Below are 11,194 nucleotides of genomic sequence, written 5' to 3' on the forward strand. Positions count from 1 at the left end.
GAAATGATATTGCAAACAAATAGCGATTTCCGCTTTGTGCTACATCATATTTATGAAATTTAATCATAGGTGCTTTGGAGTTTTGCATTGTTTATTTTTTTTCAGTTTTTATTCAGTCTATTTTTTTCAGTTTTTTCATAGTTAGCTCGCAAAATGCAAACTTTCGATACAGGTAGTAGCATATAATTAGGAATCCTTTGTCCAAAGGGCGAGGGTTGGAATCTTACTGTATCCAATTATTTGGTTAGGGACGGGGTTCAGTGGCGTCACTCTGTAAGCTCGGCCAGAGTCTACCCAGGCTCGGCCAGAGTTCATCCTGTGCGTAAGCACAGGATGGCTGGTCTGCATCTCCCGGTTGCCCTTCCTGACAGAAGGGCCTTGAGACGGAGATCAGCACCGCTAGTTTGGACTTTAAGGGTCTAGTACCGTATCCTTTACCCTTACCTTACCTCATGCCTACATTATCATAGGCAGCACGCTAGCTCTGCCAAAGTAAAGAACGATGAGGGCACAATGTGTTTTTTCCTTCTTTCTTCGACAGGCACTTCGTTTGTCCTTTGTCCAAAGGGCGAGGGTTGGAATCTTACTGTATCCAATTATTTGGTTAGGGACGGGGTTCAGTGGCGTCACTCTGTAAGCTCGGCCAGAGTCTACCCAGGCTCGGCCAGAGTTCATCCTGTGCGTAAGCACAGGATGAACTGGCTGGATGGCTGGTCTGCATCTCCCGGTTGCCCTTCCTGACAGAAGGGCCTTGAGACGGAGATCAGCACCGCTAGTTTGGACTTTAAGGGTCTATTACCGTATCCTTTACCCTTACCTTACCTCATGCCTACATTATCATAGGCAGCACGCTAGCTCTGCCAAAGTAAAGAACGATGAGGGCACAATGTGTTTTTTCCTTCTTTCTTCGACAGGCACTTCGTTTGTCCTTTGTCCAAAGGGCGAGGGTTGGAATCTTACTGTATCCAATTATTTGGTTAGGGACGGGGTTCAGTGGCGTCACTCTGTAAGCTCGGCCAGAGTTCATCCTGTGCGTAAGCACAGGATGGCTGGTCTGCATCTCCCGGTTGCCCTTCCTGACAGAAGGGCCTTGAGACGGAGATCAGCACCGCTAGTTTGGACTTTAAGGGTCTAGTACCGTATCCTTTACCCTTACCTTACCTCATGCCTACATTATCATAGGCAGCACGCTAGCTCTGCCAAAGTAAAGAACGATGAGGGCACAATGTGTTTTTTTTTTCTTCGACAGGCACTTTGTATCGAAGGAGTTGTCGTAGAAACTTCGAAAAGGGCTCATTCGATTGGAAATTGGAGTGAATAGTGCCCTTTTTAATAATCGAAAATGATTGGAGGGCAACTAGCCCCCCCCACGCCCATCATTCCCCCAAACCAATCCAATCAAAATTTTGAGATAGCCATTTTGTTCAGCGTAGTTGATTTCCAGATAGAAAATATCTTTTTGAGGAGGACACTCCCCTAAAATCCTCAGGGCAAGGGTTTTAAGCTATGCCATGAGGGCATATAAGAACAATGTTGGCACAATGTACCATATATTGTTTTTTTTTACTTTAGAGCAGGGCACTTCATATGGAAGGGGTCGTCGTAGAGACTTCAAAAGGGGCTCATTCGATTGGAAATCGAGAGTTCTAGTGCCCTTTTAATAGTCAAAAGGGATTGGAGGGCAACTAGCCCCCCTAAGCCCATCATTCCTCCAAACACATCCAATAAAAATTTTGAGATAGCCATTTTGTTCAGCGTAGTTGATTTCCAGATAGAAAATGTATTTTTGAGGAGGATACTCCCCCACAACCCTCAGGGCAAGGGTTTTAAGTTATGCCCTGGGGGCATATAAGGTTTTTATATAAGGGGTTGTCGTAGAAACTTCAAAAAAGGCTCATTCGATTGAAAATTCGAAGGGCTAGTACCGTTTTTAATATTCGAAAGGGATTGGAGGGCATCTAGCCCCCCCCCACGTCCATCATTCCCCCAAACGCATCCAATCAAAATTTTGAGATAGCCATTTTGTTCAGCGTAGTTGATTTCCAGATAGAAATATGTTTTTGAGAAGGACACTCCGCCACAACCCTCAGGGCAAGGGTTTTAAGTTATGCCCTGGGGGCATATATGGTTTTTGTATAATGGATTGTCGAAGAAACTTCAAAAAAGGCTTATTCAATTGGAAATTCAAAAAGCTAGTGCCCGTTTTAATAGTCGAAAGTGATTGGAGGGCAACTACCCCCCCCCCCCCCCCACGCCCATTAATCCCCCAAACACATCCAATTAAAATTTTGAGATAGCCATTTTGTTCAGCGTAGTTGATTTCCGTATAGAAAATATTTTTTGGAGGAGGAAACTCCCCCACTACCCTCAGGGCAAGAGTTTTAAGTTATGCTCTGGGGGCATATAAGGTTTTTATAGAAGGCGTTGTCGTAGAAACTTCAAAAATACAAATGAATGGGCATTGTCAGTTTAAAATACATATACTGATATTTTGTAATCAAAATGTTAATATTATTTGATTTATTAAAGTTATAAAAGTAAAAACATTTTTTTTTTGTCAGTAAAGTGCAAATTTTGTTCTTGTCTTGGGAAGGCATAGGGGTTTTGCGCCCAACTTAGGTTAATTTCTGCTCGTTTTGAGTTTGACTCGGTTAATTATTGTAATTTCTGTTCGTTTTGGGTTTCATTTATTTATTGATGCTGATTTGTGGTTTTTTTCACGCTTGGTAGATTATTTGATTTTATTTTTGCTCCTTTTTTTGTTCAATGGAGTTCTTTACTTTTCTTTGAAAAACTTGTTTTGTGGAAAAAGTTTTTAAATTAATATCCATACTATTATATCGAACGAATGTTGGCTATCTGCAGAAGCCCAGTTTCGTTGGAAATACAGTTTGCAGTCAAATTTACTGACAAATTATTTATTTCAATTCAAAGAACAGACTTTTGATATAGATTGAATTCGAATTTAGGAAGCTACAATGTAGTGTCTTTAATATTATCTGGGGTGAATCTCCAGCTATGTTTTTGGGGGGGAGGGGGAAAGAGGGGTTCATGTCCCGATAGTCAAAGGGCATGGGATATATAATATTTTTTCCACATTATTGGTTGGGCCACTGCCGCCCCATTTCATCCCCAAACGAATCCCCTGAATATTATATCTTTTAGTATCACACCTGTACACATGACATATTGTACATACGTTCATGGCATCTCTTTTTTTCTCTTTAAGTAAATCACAACTTTTTTTTAATAAATATCCATAAAACACATTTAGATATAATAAAATGTAACTTGGATAAAAACAAACGGGCGGTTAAAACAAAATATAATGAAATACGATTTTATAATAAAATAGTGGATTGACATTTGTGTATTTTCAAGGCTATAACAGGATGGGGGTCAGAATAGCTTCTGTTCTGTCGTACAGAAGCCAACAAATTATACAGACTTTCAATACATTAGTCTGTACAATATCCATTCAAAGCTCTGTAGTAAAACTATTATTAAAATTTATTGCAACACTTTGTCCAAATCCAAAACATATATACAATATAGCAAGCCAATATCAGTTGGACAATGTTCAATTAGACAGCTTCACTTACCTTGGTAGTATCAAACAGTTCGTGGGAATGAACTGTAAGTAAGGAGCGATGCGGCTCAATAGTAATCAAAATTTTAAGAAATTGTTTTGATAACAATAGATACGTACATCAATAGAATCGAATTTTGATGCTTATTCAAAATATGTAAAATTCATCAAATTTAATGTTAACCATCAAAAGTTACGAGCCTGAGAAAATTTGCCCAATATTTGAAAGGGGGGGGGGAGAAAGAAAAAACATCAATTCATCTGAATGACAATAACACCATCAGATTCAGCATACCAGAGAACCTTACTGTAGAGTTTTTATTTTTTTGTTTGTTTTCCCCAAAGGTGATCGTATCGAACCCGTAATCGTGGAAGATCGGGAGAGGGTTCGTTTTAACGGAAATCAAAAGTTCTGGTGCCCTTTTTAAGTAGCCAAAAATATTGTAGAACAGCTAGCCCCCCTCCCACGCTAGTTTTTCCCCAAAGTCGTCCCATCAAAATTTTGAGATAGCCATTTTTTTAGCATAGAAGAAAAATCTAATAAACATGTCTTTAGGGAGGATTCAAACCTCCACATTCCCCGGGAGAAAGGCTGCAGGCTGTGAACTTTGCCCATTGTTTACATGTAGTATTGGTTATTTGGAACTATACAGATGTTTTACAGAGGGGGGATTTTTCTGGTGGATGGGTTTACGTGGGAGGATCTCTCCATGGAGGAATTTTTTGTAAGAGATGAACATTTTCAATAGAAAGGGAGCTGGATTTCCCAGGATTGTTTAAAAAACCGATCATAAATTAAAGAAAAAAATTTTCTTTAACTGAACGTAAGGAGTAACATCAGAAATTAAAACGAACAGAAATTATTACGCATATAATAGGCCACCTTTCCTCATTACCTCATTCCTTACACTAAAGTTTTTTTTTAGAACTTTTGAAAGAGTCTGTTAGTCTAATTAAACGTCCTTTATGATTCATTAGTCATTCTTAAATAACTAGAACAAAGAATCAAACTTTAGTGTAAAGAGCGATGTATTGAGGAGAGGCTACCCCCCTCATATGAGTAATAATTTCTGTGCGTTTAAAGTTGTAATTTTACTCTTTAATTTCAGTTGAAAAAGCTTGTTTATTATTTAATTAATTAAAAAAGCTTTTTCTGCAAAATAAGTTTTTTTAAAAAAAGTAAAGAACTCCATTAAACCAAAAACGAACAAAAATAGAGTAAATAATCCGCCAAGCATACAACTACCACAAATAAGTATCAAAAAGTAAATTAAACCCTAAACAAACAGAAATTAAAATAAATAACGGAGTCAAACTCAAAAACGAGCAGAAATTAATATGAGTAGGGTTCTAAACCCCATGCTTTCTAAAAGCCTAAATATAATTTGTACTTTACTGAAAGAATTCAAATGAATTTACTGCAAAAAAAATGTGCATTGTCATTTTAATATACATATGCTGATATTTATTCCTTAAAATCTTAATTAATTTTGATTTCTTAAAAGTTATAAAAGTGAAAACACTTAAAAGAATTTTTTACTTCAAAAACCTTATATGTATAACTTACAGCCCTTGCCCTGAGGGGTGAGGGGGTTTGTCATCCTCAAAGACATAATTTCCAGAACCTTCAATAACGTTAAACAAATTGGCTGTTTCAAAATTATGATTGGATGGGTTTGGGAAAATGGAGGGCGTGAGAGGAGGGTTAGCTGCCCTTCAAGCACTTTCGACTATTAAAAATGGCACTAGCCCTTTCAATATCCAATCAAATGAGCCCTCTTTGAAGTTTCGACGACAACGCTTTCTATAAAAACCTTATATGCCCACAGGGCATAACTTACAACCCTTGCCCTGAGGGATCTGGGGGCGTTCTCATCCTCAAAGACTTAATTTCCAAAAAATTCAACTGCATTGAACAAAATGGATATCTAAAAATTTTGATTGCATGTGTTTGGGGAAATGGTGGGGGTGAGATGGGAGTTAGTTGCCCTCCAATCACTTTCAACAATTAATAAAAGCACTAGCCATTTCAACTTCCAATTGAATGAGCCCTTTTGAAGTTTATACGACCACACTTTCTATAAAAACCTTATGTGGCCCCAGGCCACAACTTACAACCCTCGCCCTGAAGGTTTGGGGGGTTTGTCATCCTCAATGACCTAATTTCCAGAACTTTCAACTACGTTGAACAAAATGGCTATCTCAAAACTTTTATTGGATGTGTTTTGGGATTAATTAAAAAAAAAACTTTCCGAAAAATAAGTTTTTAAAATAAAAGTAAAGGCCATTTTAAACTCAGTAGATACAAATAACTGTTAAAATTCAAACATAAAGCGACTGGAAATTTCTATTAAAGAATAAATGAAACCTAAAACGAACAGAAATTAAATAAACAATCATTACAAAAAACATACAACAAGTAATAACATAAATGAATAAATAGATCTTAAAGCGAGTAATGTTTAGATTGAATATTAAAATCATTCTTAAAACGAAAAAAATATTTTGCTATTGAAGTATAAATAAAACTTAAAAAAGACAGAAATTAAAAAAACAATCAGTGCAAACAAACATACATTGAACACTAATGTAAACTAGCAAATAATCTTAAAACGAGTGAAAATTAAACTGAATATGCAAATCACGCCTGAAATAAACAAATGTCACTAAAAACACGAGTTTGGGTATCGCCTCCTTCTCTCACTGTAAAAGTCTAAAACCTACTGTGTCATTGCCGCTTTACTGAAAACCAATTTTATTACAAATATTTTCTTTTATACTTAATATTGAAAAAAATTAAAATTATAGTAAAATTTTGAACTGATGAGCTTTCAGCAATTAATATCATTATACATCAAATATTTAGTTTAATTTGTTAGTTCTTGCTAAGGTTGTTCAAGACGAATATAGTTTCACTACAAACAAGAGTTTGGATACTGCCCGCTGCCTTAACTGTAAATAAAAACCAAAAGTCTACTGCATCATTGGCGCTTCACTGAAAACGAATTATACTACAAACCTTTTCTTTTCCAGTTCCTTCAGCATTGAAAATGAAAATAAATTACAGCGAAATAAATTCTTGAACTGATGGATCTTTCAATAATTAATGTTATTATATATCAAATATTCCATCTGATGTTCTTCATGCTTTCCAAGACTGTTCAAGACGCATATAGTTTTCAGTAAAGCGCCAATGCCCCAGTAGGCTTTTAGCAAGTAGCTATCTCAAAATTTTTATCGGATGGATTTGGGAAAAAAGGGCATGGGGGGAGGGCCGATTACCCTCCGATATCTTTTGACGCTTAAAAAGTGAACTAGAACAATCAATTTCCAATCAAACGAGTCCTCTTTGAAGTTTATACGAGCATTCCTTCCATAAGAACCATATATGCCCCCAGGGCATAACTTATAACCCTTACCCTGAAGGCTGTGGAGGGAGGATCCTTCTCAAAGATATAATTTCCAGAACTTCCAACTAAGCTGAACAAAATGGCTATCACAGAATTTTGATTGGATACGTTTGAGGAAATGGTGGGCGTGGAAGAGGTGTTAGTTGCCTTCCAATCACTCTCGACTAATAAAAAGGGGACTAGCCATTTAAATTTCCAATTTAATGAGCCCTTTTTGAATTTTTTACAACAACACTTTCTATTAAAACCTTATATGCCCCCAGGGCATAACTTACACCCTTGCCCTGAGGGCTGTAGGGGGGGGGGGGTTCATCATCATAGAAATAATTTCCAGAATTTTCAACTACGTTGAACAAAATGACTATCTCAAAATTTGGATTGGATGTGTTTGGGAAAAAGGTGGCGGTGAGAGGGGGGTTAGTTGCTCTCAAATCACTTTCGACTAATAAAAAGGTCACTAGCCCTTTGAATTTTCAATCGAATGGGCCCTTTTTGAAGTTTCTACGACAAAGCATTCTATAAAAACCTTATATACCCCAAGGGCATAAATTAAAACCCTTGCCTTGATGTTTGTGGGGGGAGTGTCCTCCTCAAAAACATAATTTCTATGTGAAAATCAAGTACGTAGAACAAAATGGCTATCTCAAAATTGTGATTGGATGTGTTTGGGGCAATGGTGGGCGTGGAATGGGTGTTAGTTGCCTTCCAATCACTGTTGGCCCTTAAAAAGGGCACTAGAACTCTCGATTTCCAATCGAATTAGCCCCCTTTGAAGTTCATGCGACAAATCCTTCTATATGAAGTGCCTCTGGGAAAAAAAAATTAATAAATAAATAATAAACATTGGAGCCGTATTGCCTTTACTATAAGCAACGCTTTAGCGTTGCCTCTGAAATGCTGGGCGTGAGAGGGGGATTAGTTGCCCTCTAAAGTTTTTTTTTGTCCTTTCATCAGAGCTATTTATTCTAATTAACGGCCTTTGTGAGTAAGGGGTCAATCTTAAAGAATTGTAACTTTATTGGAACTTTATATTTGAACTTTAGCGTAAAGAACGAGGTACTGACTAGGGGGCGAACTCCCTAATATACGTAATAAAAATATACGACTATAGAAGTTCGTTACGCAAGGTAATTCGTAAGTTACGTCAGAGCAAAATTTCGAGAAAGTTACTCAGCCAAAAAATGTAAAATTAATATGCAAATTTAGTTTTAATTATTCATGTACGGTGAGCCAAAATCAAAGTTGCATTAGTTGAAAAACATTCAGAAATTAAATAATAACAACATGTTTTTTAACTGAAATTGGACGAGCTAAGAAAATTTCTTTTTTATTTAATTCAGTAAAGCTCAAATGACGCTCTGGCCCTTATAAGACTTAGAGGAAATTAGCCAACCTTCTGATTCTGTTTATTTTAATTTTGAATTAACTATTCATTGTAATTTATGCTCTTATGGTCACATTTATTCATTAATGTTGATTCCTCTTTGTTTTAAGCTTGAATTATAGGCAGCGCAATAGCGCTGCCTAAGTAAAGAACGATGTGGGCACAATGTATTACTTTTTTTTTGGCTATTGGTCTTAGACCAGGGCACTTCGAATCGAAGGAGCGTAGAAACTTCGAAAAGGGCTAATTTGATTGGAAATTGGAGTGACTTGTGCCTTTGTTAATAGCTGAAGGTGATTGGAAGGCAACTAACACTCCTTATAAGGTTTTTATAGAAAGCGTTGTCGTAGAAACTTAAACAAGGCTCGTTCGATTGGAAATTCAAAGGGCTAGTGCCCTTTTTAATAGTCGAAAGTGATTGGAGGAAACCCCCCTCTCACTCCCTCCTTTTCCCCAAATACATCCAATCAAAATTTTGAGATAGCCATTTTTTTGAACGTAGTTGAAAGTTCTGGAAATTAGGTCTTTGAGGATGACATCCCTTCACAGCCCTCTGAGCAAAGGTTGTAAGTTATGCCCTGGGGCATATAAGGTTTTTTTATAGAAAGCGTTGTCAAAGAAACTTCAAAAAGGGCTCATTTGGTTGGAAATTGAAATGGCTAGTGCCCTTTTTAATAATCTAAAGTGATTGGAAGGCAACTGACGCCCCTTCCACGCCCACCATTTATCCAAACCCATCCAACCAAATTTTGAGATAGCCATTTTGTTCAAAGTAGTTGAAAGGTCTGGAAATTATATCTATGAGGATTACACTTCCCCCACAGCCCCCGGGACTAGGGTTGTAAGTTATGCCCTGGTGGCATATTAGGTTCTTATTGAAAGTTTTGTCGTAAAAACATGAAAAAGGGCGCATTCGACTGGAAATTCGAAGGGCTAGTGCCCTTTTTAATAGCCGAAAGTGATTGCAGGGCAACTTCCCCCCCCCCTTACGCCCACTTTTTCCCCAAACACAACCAATCCAAATTTTTAGATAACCATTTTGTTCAACGTAGCTAAAAGTTATAGAAATTAGGTCTTTGAGGATGATAACCCCCTCAAAGCCCTCAGGGCAAGGATTGTAAGTTATGCACTGGGGGAAAATAAGGTTTTTATAGACAGTGATGTTGTATAAACTTCAAAAAGAGCTCATTCAATTGGAAATTAGAAGGGCTTCTGCCCTTTTTAATAGTCGAAAGTGATCGGAGGATAACTAACACCCCTCTCACACCCACCCTTTCCCAATTTTGAGATAGCCATTTTGTTCGAAGTAGTTAAAAAGTCGGGAAATTATGTTTTTAAGGATGACACTCCCCCACAATCCTCAGGGCAAGGGTTGTAAGTTATGTCCTTGGGGCATATAAGGTTTTTTTTATAGAAAACCTTGTCGTAAAAACTTCAAAAAGGAATCATTCGATTGGAAATTGAAACGGCTAGTGCTCTTTTTAATAGTCGAAAGTGATTGGATGGCAAGTAATCCCCCTCTCACGCCCACCATTTCCCCAAATACAGCCAATCAAAATTTTGAGATAGCCATTTTGTTCAATGTAGTTGTAAGTTCCGGAAAATAGGTTTTCGAGGATGTCAATCCCCTCAAAGCCCTCAGATCAAGGGTTGTAAGTTATGCCCTGGGACATATAAGGTTTTTATAGAAAGTGATGTCGTGAAAACTTCAAAAAATGCTCATTTGATTGGAAATCGAAGGCGCTATTGCCCTTTTTAATAGTTGGAAATTTTTGGAGGGCAACTAAACCCCCTCTCAAAACCACCATTTCCCTCAACACATCCAATCAAATTTTGAGATAGCAATTTTCTTCAACGTAGTTGAAAGTTATGGCAATTAGGTCTTTGAGGATGACACCCCCCCCCCCCAGCCCTCAGGGAAAGTGGCGTAAGTTTTGGCCTAGGAACATATAAGTTTTTTATTGAAAGTGTTGTCGTAGAAACTTCAAAAGGGCTCACTCGATTAGAAATTGAAAGGGCTAGTGCCTTTTTAAGTAGTTCAAAGTGATTGAGGGCAACTAACGCCCTTGTCACGCCCACCATTTCCCCAAACACATTAAATGAAAATTTTTAGATAGCCATTTTGTTTAACGTAGTTGAAAGTTCTGGAAATTAGGTCTTTGACGATGACACTCCCTCACAGTCCTCAGGGCAAGGGTTGTAATTTATGCCCTGGTTGGCATATAAGGTTCTTATAGAAAGCGTTGTCGTAGAAACTCAAAAAGGGCTCATTCGATTGGAAATTGAAAGGGCTTGTACTCTTTCATAATAGTCGAAAGTGATTGGAAGGCTTGTCATTTTTATAGTAAAGAGCGATGTGGATACAACGTATTATTATATTTCCTTTTTTTTTTTTAGACCAGGGCACCTTCGCATCGAAGGAGTTGTCTCAGGAACTTCGAAAAGGGCTCATTCGATTGAAAATAGAAAGGACTACGGCCCTTTTTAATAGTCGAAATTGATTGGAGGGCAACTAGTCTGCCTCCCATGCCCACCCTCCCATTTGCCCATTATGTTTAAAAACCAAATGTTGCCTTATGATTAAATCAAAATGCATTGTGGTATTAACACAGTGCTTTGGGAATTAGTATTAACATAGTGTTAATGCTAATTCCCAATAAGGCATCTCAGCAGTATCCCAAGAACGACTAAGAGTATTATGTTCAAACTTTCGGGGCTACTTCTGCTCTTAAAATTTAACCAAATCAAAATACCGTAAGTGTATCCAAGTAATCAAAGAAAGTAAACCGATTTTTTTTGCGAATGGTATCA

This window comes from Artemia sp. Qi Xiang Cuo, chromosome 6 (genome assembly GCF_049724085.1).
Source record: "Artemia sp. Qi Xiang Cuo chromosome 6, ASM4972408v1, whole genome shotgun sequence".
In the NCBI taxonomy this organism is placed as follows: Eukaryota; Metazoa; Arthropoda; class Branchiopoda; order Anostraca; family Artemiidae; genus Artemia; species Artemia sp. Qi Xiang Cuo.